General features: G+C 36.9%; 1 protein-coding gene across 2 annotated transcripts in view; it reads left to right on the top strand.

Annotated features, from left to right (window-relative positions):
* LOC118966927 (OTU domain-containing protein 4-like) overlaps positions 1 to 14,992 on the top strand; it is a 96,684-nt gene that overhangs the window by 67,659 nt on the left and 14,033 nt on the right. For both annotated transcript variants that reach the window (XR_012127612.1, XR_012127613.1), the window contains exons 3-4: positions 14,189 to 14,356; positions 14,743 to 14,879. The gene's annotated coding sequence lies outside the window, so the exon portion shown is untranslated. The remainder of the gene's footprint in view (positions 1 to 14,188; positions 14,357 to 14,742; positions 14,880 to 14,992) is intronic.

Genomic DNA, 14,992 nt, shown 5'->3' with positions numbered 1-14,992 from the left:
AGATGAACAGAGATCCTCGGACTGGAAGCAGACTGCAAGGAGACAAAGGGCGTCCCCGATGATCCTTGGTGGTCTGAGGAAACTCGTATACGAGTTGGAATTTCTTAGGAAGTGTGGGTCATCACCCAGACTTCTCTAAGAAGGCAGAGTGCCGGAGTCACGAGGAACCTAGTACTAGGAATTTTCAGCGGACGGAATGGAAGGAGGAGGGGGAAAAAGGGAGCATTCTCATCCATAAAGGAGTCACCTCGTTTATGGCTGTTGGAGTAGGGGCCTGAGCGTCTGCCGCAGCCGTGAAGGCCTGAGGCAGGGAGAGCTCCCTCCTCGTCCCTGAGTGTCAGAGCCTTGCTGGACGATCATGGTCAATGGCGCTGCGATAGCTCCGGGGAGAGTGGCCCACCCCAGGGAAATTTTGCTTAAAAAGTTTCGGCACTTATGGAAGGAACGGTGAGTGTGTTTATGACTGTCGGAGGAGGGGCCTAAAGGTCCGCCACAGCTGTGAAGGCCTGAGGCGGGGAGAGTTCCCTTCTCGTCCCCGAGCTTCAGGGCCTTGCCGGACGATCACAGTCAATGGTGCTGCAATAGCTGGAGGAAGAGTGGCCTACTCCGGGGGACAACTTACCTAAAGGCCAGAGAGGAGTGGTGAGTGTGATGAGCCAGCGCCAGAAAAAAGAGGATGAGGTCAAGCTGCTGCTGGTGTCAGGGGGGAAGACGGGGCCTAGTTTGGGTGTCCCGTCTCCCGGGTTTCGGCACCAATGAAAGGAAGGAGCGACACACAGCAGCAATTCACTGGAGAATTCCGCTTTATTAGGGAAAGGTGCTGGGTTATATAGGAAGGGGCATGGAGTGATTGTGGTGTTACTTCTATGGGGCTGGTGGCTATTGGCTAGGTGCTGGGATTGGGAGGTGGGCGAGAGGTGATTGGGCTTCAGATGGCACCGTCGGGAACCGAGGGCCCAGAAGAGAAGCCGTAAGTTCACCATCTTATGGTTGGGGGCCCTTCAATCACTCCACAGATTAGAACATTAACTTTGTAATGCTTTCTTGTATAGAAAAGCTTGTTCATGCTAATTTGATTTCTTTTCCCTGATTAGTCTTGTATGATAGAATGTTACTATAGTAATGGGATTTGGATTCCTACACTAAGTGTTTAGGAAAAAAATTAAATCATTTAAAATGCATATGGCCAAGTAAGAATATGAGTCCAATGTCTAGTCAAGAATTATTTATAATGAGTGTATGAAAACTGAACTGTTCTTCTCTGTGCATGCTAGGGTAAAAGTTTTGGATTATAAATGAATGTTTCTAATATACTTTAAAACTGTTTCTTCTGTATAATTGGAATTTACCTTTGTTTTTGATAGGCTTGCTAAATTCTTTAAACAGTATCTTTCTACCCTATGTTTGAAGAATTACAAATTCTAAATTAGTGAAGTACAAATTAATGAAGTTTGGCAGGACAGTTATACCAGTTAATGTGAATTAAAATATGCTGATATTTTGGCATTCCATTTTAGTAAAATAAAATATAATGGGTCCATGAATTAATAATGAATAAGTTAAGTAAGTAAATGTAGCCAGTAATTTAATGGAAAGAAGATAATAGTTTTCTCATCTACTTCTTTAAGTGTCAGTTCCTTTGATTTTTGCAAAATAATTAGAAAAGGGTAATATACCAATCCAGGGAAGAGATAGAAGTGAATACATTCTCTAAGCTTATTAGAAAAATAATACATGTTATTTTGATGATTGTTTAAACTCTTAGCTTAGCTTTTAACCCAATCAAATGAGGGAGGACAGAATTAAAATTCCCGCTGTTATAGGAATATTAAAAAATATATGGTCCTTAACATAATATATTCTGACACTTTAAGTTTGATACTTTTTCCATCTGAAGACCCGGAAAATGCTAGATCTTTCATAGTTCCTTGTCCAGTAGTGGGTCCTGAAATATTTGATGCATCGTAAAAATGGAATAGAGAAATTTGAAAAAAATACATGTACAGTGAGATATTTAATAACTTCCTTTGGGAACTGGAAATTATAACCATCTTATCGCTAGAGTATGGGAAGTAAGACATACATATTTTATTGTGTTAGAGGTGATTCATTTGCTGTATGGATGGATTATTGAAATTAATGTAATTTAAAATATGATATGAAATACTATACGATGGCTTTATTGTGACATTCTTCTTTTCCATTGGTTTCTCCTCAGTACATGTTCAGACTTTTGAGACAATGACTTCTTGTTTCATAAAGCTCTTTCCACTTGCTCCTCATCTGTCTGTCTGTGTTGCTGGCTCTTTGCTTTCTGAGACTCATTTCATTTGCTCTTCTGAAGTTCCTACTAACTGACTAGATCCTGATACATTGCCTTACCTAGATATCTAGGTGCCAAATTCATAAGGACAATGAAAGGGAAAAAAATTCCAGAGACCCAATTCCATCTAAAAAATATAGTTTGTTCTTTTAGATTCCAGTCAATCCGGCTTTGAGAACTAAAATAATCTATTATGTTGTTTCAAAAAGTTATATGCCTGGCATTAATTAAATGTATCTTTCAATTCTTTCATATGATAACCTTGTGAAAAATACTGCTTGTGATCCTATTCTACAGTCACAGGCCCTGAATATTTTAAACATCTGAGGTAAACATGTAATCAGATTCATGTGATGCTTTATACATGATGTAGAAATATGTAAAATCTAAGTAGCAAACAAAACAGTAATGTTATAGTCAGCGAGTACCAAACATGAGCCTAGAGCAGTGTTATCACCTGTGCAGCATTGAACAGAGCACTCTCAGATCACTGAGTGGGTGCAGTCATTTCAGTGTTCCTACTTCTGCCATTACATCTTCAGCAGCTTTACTTTGGGTTTGGTGATAGCATCACTTTCTGAAAAAAGGATGAAGAACACTGCATATGGCTTCAGTATTCAAATAAAACATATATACAAATAGCAATAAAGCCATTCAAATTAATTAGATCGAGGAAACCCATTATTCAGCATTTGTTTCTTGTATTTCCTGTTTTACTGCAAGTCAGTGATTTGGCACAGAAGCCGAAAGGGTATAAATCAAAATCAAAATACTTGATGATGATAAAGCTGAAAGTAGTGTTTCAAAGAAAAACGTCATTCCCTTCTTACATACGTCTCCTCTGAGATCTGTTAGTGAAGAACTTTTGTCTTTTCTTTAAAAATATCCATAGATAAGATCTTTTTTTAGACAACAGTAAATGACATTGCTTCAAGAGTCCTCTCTTCCTGAAACAAGTTATTTAAGTAGAGGTTCTAAAAATGCTGAAATTAGTAGGTCAACCTAGGAAACTAATGTACTTCTCAAATAACATCTAAGCCAACAATCCCCAAAGACCCTCTCTTCCTTTCCCTAAAATATCTTGAGCTGAAAACATGATTTCCAGGTCAATAATTTGTAATCATTACCTTTTACCACTACTATAAATGATGTATGAAGCTTTCAGAAGTTGATTTCTGAAATTGTACTTCATAAATTATAGAACTGCTGCCTCTTTATCTTTTCTAAGATTTTATTTAGAATAAATATATACTTTACCTGTACCAGCCTAGATTACAGCTGTTTAGAAGAGTATAAACATTCTAACATCCTACAAGTTAAATGTCAAATGCAATAGAAGTTCTTAAGTGGTATTGTGTAATACTTGAAAGAAATCGGCCTTAGCAACATATAGATCTTGGTTTGAAACCCAACTTTCCATTTACTAGCTGTGTAATACTGGGCAATTTAAAAATCTTTCTGAGTCCATTTGCATATCTGAAAAATGGGGATATAAAAATTCACAGACTATGCATATTAAATTGGTCACTATATTTGAAAACATCAAGTGTATTGCCTGGCTCATAACTGACACATAATAAATAGTTTATTGTTATTCCTCACATTATTGTATTGTTAATATATGAGGATGTCTTTCTTTTTCAGTAAATGTAGATGAAAGGAAACACTTTTATTTGCATGGGAGCTCTCACCATAGTTGAAATTATGAAGTATATTGTTCATTAGAAACTGAGTTTAGATATACTGCTATTCAAATAGTGTCTTCTAATACATAGCAACCCTGAAGAGAAATAGACTCATAACTGGTACCCAACCAAACAAGGGTCAGTTCTGTTAGCCCCAACTCTAGCCTCATGAAGGAATTTTCATTTTGTTATTTTGACATAAGCTCTTTTGGATATAAAAATGCTGTAAGTCTGGGGAAAGGAAATCCTGGTGCACAATACTCCTAAAAACCTATATCAGTCAAAGGGAGAAATATAGTTTAAAATCCATTTATTGCTCCCAATCTGCAGTCCGGTCCCCTCTCTCTTTCCTGCCCTACCAAAAGCAAAGGTAACCCTTCCCTGGACCTCTCAGGTACAGATAAGCACTCTTGTCCAGGTAATCACCCATTGATACGGAAATGAACTTCTCTCCACCCCTGAGGAATTATGCCCATGCACTAAAGCCATGCTTCTTTCCACCAATGAACTCCTATTGATATGCAGATGTAATAATCAATGTGAGATATTCTTGAAATTTTACAATTTTACCCACAGGTCTCCCCTCCAAATATCTCGCCTTGTAATTTACTCATTCCCCCTTTTCCAACCTATCTAATAACACACAATAGCAACAGCAATAAAATCTTGATAATCCTCAAGGCAGAGGATTTAGTCGATGCAGACTGAGTAAATGTACTTTATAGCATAATCGCTTACTAAGCACAAAATATGGCCCTTCACTTGTTTACTCATTCCTAAAAACCATGCTAGATGGCTCACAGAACTTTTACCGAATAGTACACAAAGTAAAACATCTCTTTAAGCATTTTTTTGACAACACAAACAAAATCATGATAATTCTCAAGTCAAATGAGTCAGCTAGGTTCAAAGTCCCATGCAGATTAAGTCAAACCTCGTCCTATCCAGCTGTCATGCAGCAACTGCCGCCATGGAGTGCATCCAGGACACAAGGACTGTAGAAGCAAATAACTGTGATTGTAGGGGGCCAATTTGCTGTTATTCCAGGAATACGTAGGAGGCCAGCTTCCGGACCTTTTCCCCAAGGTGCCAGAAGAGCTTGCCATTGCTGATCCATGAGTTGAAATGTCCAAGGCCATGTCCATTTTATTCCTAATTGCTGCACCCATCCTTGCAATGTATGTGCAATAAAGTGGGTACCTTGGCTGATTTCAATCAGCAGTGACCGGCCATAGACTACAAAGAGAATCTCTAGGACCCTAATGGGGGTTTGCTGATCTGCACAATGTTCAGGGCATTCCTTCCAGGCTTGGCTGACTTCTTCAAAGGTCAATGGCAAGCCCCACTGACAGGCTACAGCCCACATTGTCTTTTACCCCACGTGCAGCAAATGCTGATGTAGCCTTTCGGCCACATCAGAAGCAGGCTTTCCTTCAAGCCAGAGCACCTGGGCCAGTGTGTCTGCTTCATTATTCCCTGGGGATGTGAAAGGGAAATGGCCCAGTCACATGATCTACTGTAGGGGTCTGTGCCATACCACTCCCTGGCCTTTGGGTCCAGTTGCTCACCCACTCTTTGATGGGATAGGTGGTTTTTACCCTAGTTGGAGCTTTTCCAGCAATGGGCTCCATAGACAGCAAGGTGCGGTACACAGCAGCCAGTTGCTCCTCTATCAAGACCCACACATCTGCTCCGTTCCATAGTTGTGACCAGGCTCCAGCTGCAGCAGAAGCAGCAACAGTGGCAGAAGCAGGAGCCTTAGGCTCGGGCAACAGGCCGGTATTGGTGTGGGCAGTAGTGCTGGTGGGGCCTCCACTGCCACCTGAGTGTAGACACATGTCCCTCAGCACAAGTGCCAATTCTCCCCATCATTTCTTGGGGTGGCCCTCCCAAAGATCGCACCCATTATAACAGATTTTTGGGTTCAGACAAATTCTGCCAACTAGGCCAGGTGTACGTCTGGGGAGAGGAAATCCTGGGATAAAATACCTGTAAAAACCAAAATCAGTCAAAGGTAGAAATAAAGTTTGAAAGCGTTCATTGCTTACAAACTGCCGTCCAGGCCATGCTGTCTTTCCTGCTCCAGCAGAAGCTAATCTGGCCCTCTGCCTCACACCTCTCAGGTACAGATAAGCCCTCCTTGCCCAGGTAGTTACCCAGTGATACAGAGATGAACCTCTCTCCACCTCTGAGAAATTATAAAAATGCACTAAAGCCATAGTTCTTTACACTACTGAACGCGCATTGATATACAAATGTACTAAAGCCAGGCGAGATTTTCTGGAAATGTTACAATATTACCCACAGAAGCATAATCTCTTTTTATCAAGAAATCTCTTCACTTAGCTTGCAGATGTTTAGTTTTGCTTAAAGAACGCATATTTGGAAGACATTTGAACATTACTCACATTTAACTTTATTAGCATGACACACAACCTATTCCTATAAGTAATTGATTACAGTTCATTTAGATGTATAAAATGGGTAGAAAATAACTATTTTACAAAGAAGAGAGAGCAGGCACAAGTACTACTTGAAAAGCAATTACTTGAGAATGAACATTTTTGTGTCAGAATTGTCAGTAAAATTAACTGCCCATAATTGTGCTTGCTTTGTACTGTGGCTTCATCTCTTTCATTATATTTTGTTTCAAAACCAAAAAGAGACAGCAAGACCGAAAACTATTTAGAATGCAAGGTACTCTAGGTAGCGACACTTCATTTTCCAGAACTCTCCTGAGAAGAATCTTAAAAATACACACTTTTGTCTTTATTTTATGGTATGTAAAGCTTTAATTATGTATCCACAAGATATATACATTTTTACAGTCTCTGATTTTACTTTGAGGCATCAATGAGAATGTATGTTTTCCTTTTTAATCTTTAGATATATATCTAGTTCTAGGACTTGATCTTGATATTGACTTAAATACTTGGTAGCATGCTTACACTAAGATGAGCAGAACTGTGACATGCATATTTGCATACACATCAACCTTAACTTCAGTTTTTTAATACAACTTTAAGGATATACCAAGGAAGCTTGTAAAAGGAGGATATTGTAATGAGTCTTTTGACACATAATACATAGCCTGTGATACCAAAAAGGGAAAAAAATGCATGCATTCCTGGCCGATTTACAAACATTTTGCAAACAAGAATAGCTCTTCTCATTTGAAGCACTTCAATGCATTCTATTTAAGCATTAACAACTTTTCTGCTTATGTTAAATGAAACACTTGACATCGCAGGTTCAGTATATTATGGGAAATGTGGAAAGTGTACCTTAATCGTGACAATCTGTCCTGAAGGACTCTTGAACCAGCATGTACCAATACTCAAAGAGTGACCTGGCTGTATTACTTGGAAAAGATTACACCAGAGCTCATAACTTATTAGTGAGGACTCTATAATTGTTCATTTGTTATTGATAACTTAAATTCATTATTTTGAATAGGAATAGACTCGTAAGCAATGGGAAAATCTTCGGGACAATTACAAATGTATTTCCTATATGAAAATCAAGATATTTTCTAGAATAGGATCATACCTCGCTTACCTCACAACTGAAAACCGCAAAGCCTTAGTGATCACTGCCTAATATCACTTTCACCAGTTTTGAACCAACTGGCTCACATCAGGAGGGGACAAGCGAGTCCGTGGTTGGCTTGTTGTCTAGGGGTTTTATGTGTGGTTTAGGATTTTTAGGAATGGGGTTAAAGGGCTAGGGGTGCCAACTGGTCCCAGAATGCTCAATTTTGATGAGTAACAGAAGAAATTATCTGCACTTATTCTTTCTCAGGATAGCAGTTTTCCTCTGGGAGCATGTCAATTAAGACTGCTTGCCCTCCCCCAAGGTGGGCTGGGTTGTTGCCTGTTTGCTAAAGCATGTTAAGAAACTTACTTCTTAACTTCTTGGGCTGTTTATAGTTGCACTTGCTTACTAAATTCATCTTTTTACTAGGTTGCAGATTACATAATTAGGATCACAGAAGGAAATGCAGCACATATGTACAGTTAAAAATATGCTGGACCTTTTAGCAGGCTAAGGTAAATTTTACAGTGTAATGATCAAAATTGGTACAGTGAAGTCATGGGTTATGCTGAGACATTTCTCTTTATCTGCAGAACACTCAAACATTCTAGGCCTAATTGCTCCTGGCCTTTTGAGCTTTAACTTATCTGACTGAAGATGTCTATATTCCTAGGCTGGTATCTTTACCCTAGAGAACGAGTGTTTATTCTGACTGTGTGTAATGCTTAACACAAACTTTCGATAGGGACATCTTGGCATATTGTTACATTGTTCTGTCTGTAATTGTCTTGCTGTGCTTTTTCTCTGGAGGCCCTCAGCCTACTCTGCTTAAACCCACAGTCCGTATCTCACGTTCATCAATGGCCATAAGCTTTGGATTTAATAGAAACATTGTAGACTCTTGCTTCATATTAACCATATATAATATTTCTTTCAAATAATAATTTCAGTCATTTATAGCAGCATAGCTTAAAATAAGATAACCTGTGATTTATTAAAATATTTATTTTACACAAAAGGACAGATACATAATTTCTTAAGAGAAAATTCTCTATTCTAGGTTTCATAGTGTTGGCTTAATCTATGCCACCTGGAATCAAAATATCTGCATAATGGCAAGCCTTTCGATATGTACCACAGTTATGTTAGCAAGAAGAAACTTTTAAGTTTGTGATTTGTTCATGAGGTTCATTTTGTCCATTTCCATGGCTCATTAGTAAAGTTCAAGCTGCAGTGGCATTAAAATGTACATAAATTAATACATTCATCAGTCATTTACTGGGTGCCTGTATTTTCCAAGTAAAGCACATAGATCAAGCTTTAATATCTCTCCAAGAAAAAGTCAGTACAAAAATGTTATTTCAGCAAAAAGATCGTACCCTTTATTTCAGAAAGCAATGTTTCTCTGATGGTCAAATATCACTATGTACCAAAAACAAAACAAATTAATTTTTTGGGTGCAGGTTTGTATTCCCTCAGTAAGAATATCGTCCTTTCCATAATGAGTTTTGAAAACTTATGCACACCATTAGAGTCCTGAGTTTCCATTTAACCTCCATGGCTCACTTAAAAAATAGAATGAACTTTTGACAAAAAATGTCAAAAAGAGTTGAGACTCTAAGAGAACAGAAATGCCTAAATATTGTTATACACTCTCTGTTAGCTCTACCCCATTCTGTACTTCTACAATATTTTACTGTGGTAAAAGGTACACTGTCTAATATAATCATATTCAGAGTTTCAGCTTGGAACTAGGAGGCTTCTCTGAGGCTCCCCAAAAATTCTTTACAGAATATGTATGTTTTAATTTTTTTATGTATACTGCCAAGTAGCCTTCCATATAGGCTGACAAAATTAACAGTCACCCTGATTTCTTGAAGATAAAGCCTTCCATTCTTTCTCATAATAAAATAGTTACAAAATAGTTTTACAGAAAATGGAGTCTCAAAGGTTTATTTTTCTGATGTCTGTTTTAAAAACTGCTACTCAGAAAAACCGAAAGGAGCCTCAAACATTTTACAATTAAACAAAACACATGCAAGAGAAGCTTCTGTTATGACAGCACAATGGTTGAATAAGGAGCTCCAGCGTCTTGTTCCCCACTGCAAACATCAAGTAAATAATTACAGACTGGTTGAAATAGCTTTATGGGAGCTCTGGAAACAAGGCAAAGATATGCAGAAACAAACAAATGTCCAATCAAGAAAAATTCACTTTCAAATCAGTAGGAAGTTTCATAGCCTTGGTGTTGCTCTTCTACCAGCCCCTTCCCAGGGTGGCATGACATAGTTGGAAGAATGCAACTTATTTTTTTGATTCCCCCCTCAGGATACAAGGACAAGAGTTGAACTGGTTTGAAATATTCTGACCTGTCTCGAGGCTATCTTTAAGAAACTGATTTCAAAATTACCTATCTCAGAACTTCGATGAGAATGGCAGCATAGTTTGGATCTGAGGTTGGAAAACACAGAAGGGAGTGGCAGATGCCATTGCACATGAAACTGCAGGGGCACCAGAGACCTACAGACACCTGGGGGTAAGAGATTATGAAGAAAGGAATAAATAGAATATCTAAGGCCTCAGGAGGCAGGGGTGAGACTAGAGAAATTAAGACATATATAAGCAGCCATGTTCATGAAAGACACAGATAAAAAAAAACACGTGCAAGTCCACAAAAATCGCATACTCAGAAAAGACCTGAGATGTCCTTAAACCTTCATGTTGGGCTTATTAATGAAAGAGAGCTCCCACCCAATGCCATTATGTAAAGATTTGGAAATGTGCCTGTTTTGCCAAATCCCAATTTTTCCAAGAGTTCACCAGGCAAAGAAATGTGGAAACAGGGCTCATGAAGAAGGAGCAATGGGAAACATCCAGAAAGTAACTCTGAAGAACCACAGGTTTCAGACTTTTTAGATCAAGAATTTTAACAACTCTCTTAAATATCCTCAAAGAGCTAAAGGAAAAAGCACAGAAAAGAACTAAAGGAAATCAGGGAAACAATACATAAACAAAATAAGAATATGAACAAAGAGATAAAAATTATAAAAGAGGGCAAACAAAAATTCTGGAGCTGAAAAATATAAGTCTGAATTGAAAAGTTCACTAGAAGTCTTCATCAACAGACTTGAACCAGTTAAAAGAAGAATATGTGAACAGATTTTATGAAATTATCAAATCTGAGACATGCAAAGGAAAAATAATGAAAAACAATTAATATATCCTTAGAGAATTATCGGGCTTCACCAAACAAAACAATATATGCATAACTGAAATCCCAGAAAGAGAAGAGAGAGTACAAGCATCATAGAGCTTCTTTGAAGAAATAATGGCAGCAAATTACCCAAAGTTGAGGAAAGATATAGGATTAAAATGCAAGGAGCTAAATGACTCCAAGTAAGATAAACACAGAGACTCAGATAAGACACATTGTAGTCAAACCATCAAAGTAAAAGACAGAACATCTTGAAAGCAGCAAAAAAGAAGTAACTCATCAATACAAGGACTCATCAATCAGTGGTTCCCTCAGCAGAAACTTTGCAGGGCAGAAAGCACTGGGATGATCACATTTTTCCATTCAGTAGTTTAAATGTATCAGCTAAAAATTCTGTATCTGGCAAAACTGTCCTTCAAAAGTGAGGGATAAATTAAGATATTTCCAGATAAACAACACTGAAACACTTGATTACCACTAGATTTGTCCAACAAGAAATGTTAAATGGAGTCCTTCAAGTTGAAATGAAAGGATGCTGGACAGTCGCTCAAAGCCTAACAAAAATACACTGTTCTCAGACAAAGGAAGATGCATGACAAATATAAAAAACAGTATTGTAAAATTGGTTCGTAACTCTACCTTTTATTCTTCTACAGTATTTAAAAGTCAAGAGCATAAAAGCAGTTATAAATCTATGGGTATGCAATACATTAAAATGCAATTTGTGGTGTCTAGAACAAAAAGGGAGGAGCATAACAGTTTCTCTCTGTACCTGAAGTTAATTAAGATGGCATCAGATTACAAGATTGTTATCACTTTAAAATTTCATATGTAATCTTCATGTTAACCATGAGAAAAACACCTATAAAATACCACAAATGGAAATGGGGAAAGAATCAAAACATTTTACTAAAAATAATAAAATAAACAAGATACAAAGGCAGTAATGGAGTGAATGAGGAGCAGAAAGTTATTATAACAGATACACGAAACAAAGAACATAATGGCAGTTCTAAGAACTTCTCTGTCAGTAAGTACCTTAAATATCAATGGATTAAGCTTCCTGATCAAATACATGGATTGGTATAACAGATATTTAAAAAGGCTATTCAATAGATTCTTTTATGCTATCAAAAAGAAATTCACTACAGATTAAGAAATGTCAAGGATGCAATATGTATTTCATGTAAATAGCAACCAGAAAAGAGCCTGAGTAGCTATATTATCGCAAACAAAATAGGATTAGTAAGAAACCATTACAAAAAAACAAAGGAGGTTTTTTTAAATAAATAACCACTAATAAAAGGGTTATTTATCAATAAGATATAATATTTATAAAGATAGAAGCAACAAACGCCAGATCTCCTAAATATATGAAACAAACACTGACAGAATTGTAGGGAGAATTGGATGAGCTACAGTAATACTAGATGAAACTACAGTAATATTGATAACCCAATACAAAATAGCCAAAGGATAATCAGACATGACTTCAATAAAGTAATAGAGGACGTCAGCGGCACTATACATTAATTGACCTAACAGACATACAGAGAACAACCCACCAAATAGAAAAATACAGATTTTTCTCAAGTGCACGTGGAATGGTCTCAAGATTAGATCACACTTTGACTGCAAAACTGAATACATTAAATATTTAAATGATGCAAAGTACCTTTTCTGATAACAATGGCATGAAAATAGAAATTAATAGAAGGAAAATTAGAAAATCCTCAAATATGTGGAAATTACAAGGCACGCTTAACCATTAAGAGGGCATAGATGAAATTGCAGGTATAATTAGAAAATATCTTGAGTCAGTGAATATGAAGTCTCAGCATACCAAAACATATTAGATACAGCAAAAGCAGGGCTAAGAAGATAATTTGCAGTTATAAATGCTCACATTAGGAAAGGAAAAGGATGTCAAATAAAAATCTAACTTCATTCCTTATGTAACAAGATGAAATTGAAGATACTTTTGTATCCTTAAATTAGGCTGAAGAACATTCATAGAATAAAATTATTTCCTGGCCAGAACTTCACAAAACATATTCTTCCTTTAGAATATGCCCATTCCAATACGTGGTGGACTATATGTGAGGATATCTCAGATAATTAGACATTCGATGTTTGATTGACTCATTATCAATCAAACTATTACGTGAGCAGAGTAAAGATTACAATAAGTGAGTTGACTGAAACCTAAATGCTTTCCAGTCTGTGATGCCAAGGGATAGTTCCTTTCCAAAACACATGAAAATAGGCTCATTCTGTAGCAGGCGATTTTAAGGGTATTCATATCATGCTATCCTGATGATTCATATAGTAGAGTAATTTAAAGTCCCAAAGAAGATTCAGAGATGAATCATTTATTTGAACAAAATAAAGAGTAAATGTCACCCTCACCAATTGTATTTTAAAAAAACACAGTGTGAATTGGGGGTGGGTGAACTTAAAATTAATCTTAACTGGGTGGATGGAAAATGATGCCTGGAAGAAAGGTAATAATCAAAGTATTTTTAAGTGTATTCCTCCAACCACCAAATTTTTAAGTTTCTACGGATTGTAGGCCTCTGTGTGCTTGTGTTAGTATTTAAGTTCTGCTGTTGTGTGATGTTGACAGGACATAAGAAGAGCTTCCTTATTGTAAATTCAATAATTACCAGGTTTGCCTAAATAGTCAAAGGGTACAATTTCCAGTTAGAAGATGAGTAATTTTGGGGATCTAATGTACAGCATGGTAACTATACTTAAAAATACTGTATTGGACAGGTGAAAATTGCTGACAGAGTATATCTTACATGTTCCTACCGCACAAAAGATAGAAACTATGTGAAGTGATGGGTGTTCTAACTAAACGTATTGTAACAATTTACTATATATACATTGTCAAATCATATTGTACACCTTAAATTATTCAGTGTTATATGTAAATTATATCCCATTAAAGCTGAAAAAGATATAAAAGATGGAAGTTGTATATTTTTTAATGGGATTGACATGTGTAGTGTAACCAAACTCTCAGGCTTAAGATTCTTCAAGAAATACTGCTCATATGTTATGAGTACTTTGATACCTTTCAAACTTGAAAAATATTTTAAATCATGCCTACAATTTCATGCCTAATGGCAAAGCTGTGATACCAATAAAAATCAAAGAAATACTGGTATTTTGAGGTTTATGTTTGTTCATATGGCAGTTACCAGTAACCCTGCAGCTGAACCATACCTCTTTATGGGTCCACTCCAGGTATAAATACTAATGATGACATATCACTTAGATGGAAGGTTAGGTAGTAATCACAGTGAATTTTTTTAAATCGAAGGGCAAATTTCAGTTTTACTTTAATACAATGTATTTCTTGTAGTTGATGTGTCTAAATTTCCACAGACATTTGCACTCACATACTCTCACTCTCACCCCTTCTAGATTAGATCCACGACATCCTGAACAAGTGAATGTCACCAGAGCTGAGGAGGAGTTCATTGCTGTAAACCATGCAGAGAAAACTCTCCATAAAATAGAGAACTACCTGAAATAGAAACAACTGTGTGATGTGATACTCATTGCTGGAAACATGCGAATCCCAGCCCATCGGTAAGTATCCGTATGCAGATAGAACATTTGGTGAGTATAGCCAAGTATGAATAAACAAAAATCAGTCCATTGATTACAAATTGGAACACTAAGGAAAACAGACGTTTATCTTCCTGTATTGAAAAAGCAGTAGCATATTTGCTCCATCGCCTTGTGTGATACTTAGAAGATCAAGCCAGGGAGAAATTGATGAAGAAAAACAGCATCAACCCTCTAAAAGAAAATCCACTCATTTTACCTTTCTAATTTCATAACACTTTAATGAAATGTGAAAGATTTATGCATAAAACAGAATTACCAGTGTTACAAGCTTGCTGTCTGTATTTCATGCTTTTCAAAGAAATTATGGACTAATTTATGTTCCTATGAAATATTTCTATTTCCAGGTTGCTTCTCAGTGCAATGTCAGATTTTCTTGCTGTGATGTCTCCTGGCAATGTGTGTGATGCCAGACAAGAAGAGGTCAAGATGGAAGGAATCAATCCTAATGTACTTAATTCCTAGGTTCGATATGCTTACACAGGTAAGTGCTTGGTATGATTAACTGATTCAGTCCTCACAATAACCCTGCATTATATAACCCACAGTCCTATTATTCCTACTCTACCAGTGAGAAAACTGAAGGATAGACTAGTT

This window comes from Manis javanica, chromosome Y, assembly GCF_040802235.1.
Source record: "Manis javanica isolate MJ-LG chromosome Y, MJ_LKY, whole genome shotgun sequence".
Classification (NCBI taxonomy): Eukaryota; Metazoa; Chordata; class Mammalia; order Pholidota; family Manidae; genus Manis; species Manis javanica.
Note: the sequence above shows the minus strand (reverse complement) of the source record. Positions and strands in the feature narration are given on the sequence as shown.